This window comes from Geospiza fortis, unplaced genomic scaffold (assembly GCF_000277835.1).
Source record: "Geospiza fortis unplaced genomic scaffold, GeoFor_1.0 scaffold666, whole genome shotgun sequence".
In the NCBI taxonomy this organism is placed as follows: domain Eukaryota; kingdom Metazoa; phylum Chordata; class Aves; order Passeriformes; family Thraupidae; genus Geospiza; species Geospiza fortis.
The window spans coordinates 61,867-66,054 of record NW_005054470.1 but is presented as its reverse complement, the minus strand read 5'-3'; positions in this window follow the sequence as shown (position 1 = coordinate 66,054).

Genomic DNA, 4,188 nt, shown 5'->3' with positions numbered 1-4,188 from the left:
TTTAGATGTTAATTAAAACTCTTCCCCATTCCTATTGATTTCCTTTTTTGCTCTTTTTCCGTCAGCCAGGGGGAGCACAGTTAGGCTCTGTGCATAATGTATGGATGAGAGAAGGCAGCCCCATTTTGCACAGCTATTATCTAGAAGTGATACACTCAGTATGACTATGGCTTTTTCTCTGCTGCACTGTAAAAAAATTTAGGGTGAAATAAGTTCTGAGCAAATAAAAACCCTCTCATCTGTACAGCATGGTTCTGCTGGAGACAGAAATACATGGATTAATGGGAGAGAGGCTTTTCTGGGTGAAGTCACTGAAAGATTCAACAATTATCTCTTTTTTTTTGTCAGTTAAGAAAATTGCACTGAAAGGCTTTGATTATAGAGTGGAAAAAGAGAAAAGGATGAAGAGACCTGAAGCACAGATTATTCCACGTGGAGTTAGAAACACCTGTGTCTGCATATTTCTCACTCCCAGCCAGGGCTGGGGGATTAGGGCACCTATAGAGTAAGAGAAATTGCCATTGCATTACTGCTCACTATGTGATTTCTGGCTGTTCATAGTCTTGTTGTGATAAAGGTTTTATCTTGCCTTGTATCAGGTTGCCAATGACTTGATCCAGAAGTTTGAACCTGTGAGCACCAGAAAACTGCTGCAAAAGGCCATGGGAGAACCATGGAAGTAATCTAATGCCTTATTAGAGAGGGATTAATTGCAACTATGTCATCTTTGTGCAATTTATTCCTTAGCACAACCAGACAAAAACCTTCCCCAGCTCCCACAGCCATTTACTCCACTGTCATGCTCACCTTGCTGGTATAAAAAAAAAGAAATTGCAACTGAACCCCAGTAATTGTTGAGGAATCCAGCAAGGACACAGTTTATGTCTTCAATTTCTGCAGCAAGCTCTTCTATACGTGGCTTTTCTCTGTATGGTGGATTTCTTTATGCTGAGCTCTGGTTCTTTCAATCTTTCTTCAGAGGATGATGTCTGTCAGCACCACAAAACCTTCTTCCTCAAAATCTCTGAGGTGAGACTCAGCCACTTCCCTGGGCAGCCTGTTCCAAAGGGTTGTCAGGGAAGTGGTAGAGTCATGACCTCTGTGGGTATTTAAAAGACATGTAGATGTTCCAGGTTTAGTGCTGAACCTGACACTGCTGGGTCAAGAGTGGGACTTGGTGGTCTTAGAGGTGTTTTCCAGCCTAAGTGATTCCATAACTGTTGGATTCTGTGGATTGGTTTCATTTCCCATCAGTGCAGCTCTGGTTGGTGACCTACAGGGCTGAGCTGCAGCTTTGGTTTGTGAACTGCACCTCCTCATGAGCCCTGAGCAGTGGCTCAGCCACACTGGTGGTGGGCTTGACGGGGGAGTGAAAATGTGTAAATCACAATCCTCATCAAAAGCCTGCAGGATCACAGACCTGAGAAATGCTGTCTGCACCAGTGGTGGATAAGCTGATAGAAGGCAGAAAACAATGGAATTGATGGATAGTATGAGGAGTGGGCCGAAACTACGTGGGGAGTGAAGGTGCTGTGAGAATTGTGCTTAAAAGAAGCAACTGAGACTAAGAAAAAGGGTGTTCTCAATGTCTTGGTGTCATTTCAGAGTCAACACGTAGGCTGAATAATGTGATTTTCCCCCTCTGTAACCTTAGCAGTGCCCTGAAAACACTCATCAGAAGCCAGGATTTTGACCTGGTCAGGCAGGCTGAGAGCACCCACTGAGCAGCTCTGAAGTTGTTTGGCAAATTCAAACAAGGAGAACAGTCCCAGTTTGTGCAAAACCAGTGGATTTTGCTTGGAGACTAAATTAAAAAATGTTTTACTGTACCTGAGCCATCTTGTCATGTATAAACCCAGGCTTTAGCTGTCAAGCCCCAAAAACTCTGAATCACACATGTTATTTTCTACATACATTTTGCTAGAGTACATAAAAAGATGCAGGCATCAATAGATTAATTTAACTCCCCATTCTACTGCCAACATAAACGAAGCAATATAGAAAGGACTCCACTATTTCAGTATTAACAAGATCATAAAAATTCATGAGGCATTCAAAGCTGCTGGTTAAGCTGTATGAGAATTTCTGAATATGCTCTGTGTAGGACTTGACTGAAAATAACTCACAAAACTTAGTTTCGGTGGCTTTTTAAGCTGCTCTAAGCTCTGCAAGAACTATGGTTTGCCTATTGTTATTTGTTATTGTTATTTGGCCCTGGATTTGCACAGACAGCTCTCACAGAATTACACAGATATTACAAACTTTGCATCAATAGCTGGGAGTGAATATAGAAAAAGCCAAAGCTGCAGGGACCTGGAATCCCTCTTCACTAATTGTACACAGTTGTATTTCTATTTGAAGGACTAGAACTATTCCAGTGATGATTTCTAGAACTTCTCCTTTCTAACTAAAGAGAGCAAATCACTAAACTCTTGACAGATACATAAATAATTTATAAATCTGTGAACTGCTCTGGAGAAATGCTTCAGTTTGTGCAATTTAGTAAAGACATACACAATGCAAGGAGATACAGCTTACTGAACTACTGCCATTAGAAATAGAAAAAAATTGTTTCATGTTGTACAGCACATAAAGTTGTATTTTATATGCATTTGTGTGAGTATATATATAAAATCATCTAAATATAAAGAACTCTGCATGAAAATACATATATAATTATTCCCCTGCTGCATATGATTTCCATTATTCTGGGAATGGATTTACTAACTGAATGCAATTATTAAAATGAAAGGATATTTTTTATACATTCCCTGTTTTGAATAAAAAGATCTCTGCACATGTAATTTTGGGAATGAATCACATAGCTGCACTATTGACCCATAAACAAGACTCCCCTTGGGTCTGAGGTCCTTGTTTCTCTGTGCATAGCTATTATTTGAATTTATTGCAGAAGAAACATTTGGAAAGAGCAATTATCTGAACATCATTATTTTATAAGATCAACTACCATCATGACAGAAGAGATACTTAAAGTCTATGAGCATTCTTCATACTCTGCTGAATGTATACAAGGAATAACTGACTAATATCTAGCTGTCTACTCTGTGTTTTTCCTTCTGTTTTACTCTGGGATGCATCTGATGCAGAGTCATTAGTCACCACAGTGACAGAACTCTATTTGCTCCACCAAACAACAGCGAGGTCTAACCAAACTGGCATGTGACTGCAGTGCCATTGGCACTGGGCTATCATACCTGAAGAAAACCCAGCTTTTGAGTGTTATGCATGATTTTTTTTCCAAGCAGGGATTTTTCCTTAGGCTAGAAATGTTTGCAGGCACTTTTGCTGTGTGCTCAATCTAATGTGCCAAGGATGCACCTTGGGCTGAAGGGCCAGCTGGCAGAGCCTGGCTGGGCAGAGCCTGGCATTTAGCTGCTATTTCTGCTTCTCACAACCCCTTCAGAGTTTGCTTTTTGCCTGAGGAGCTTTTGGAAAGATAAGCAGAATGCAGCAAGGGAGAGTGGTGCTGCTCCTTCAGGTGTGTGGTAGGAGCCTCCCATCCCCAGGGCTGTCCTGCAGGTGAGCTGGCTCCTTCCAGGACAGCAGCAGCCTGAGGAAGAGGAACTCCTCCAGCTTCAGCACCTTTGTGAACTTCTATGACATTTTCTCTTCTTCCTTCTTCTCTGATAGCCCCCTCACTATTGCCCAGCTGACAAAAGCATAGACTTTGAAGGGGGCTGTGAAAATGTTATTTGATTATTTATTAAATAAGTACTGTGCAAGATTTTTTTTGTTGTTGTTTTCTTTTGCAAGATAATCTGATCTTTCATGTTTCTAAATCTCGGGGAGAGGCAAGAGGGGAATTTTTTTCCCATGAAAAACACATATACAAAATTACAGAATAAAGCAACTACTGAGTTTCATAAATATGAAGCATAAAATGTCATAGAGCAGATTAGGCATTTATCATGTACATCTCAATAAATGGTAAGATTTTTGTCCTTTAAGTAACTGTGAAAGGACTAAACCAAGCACTGCTGCCAGGCTGAGGGGGAGGGGGTGGATCTGTGACCTGCTGTGACCTGCTGCCTGCAGCGACACTGGGTAGGAGCTTGGTCAAACCCAGCCAGCTCTAAGGAGGGCAGATCGTGACTTGTGCGTGTAGGCCAGATGAAATATTACAGATAAATGCCCAGGGCAAATCTGGCCATTGTAAAAATTCCTGCT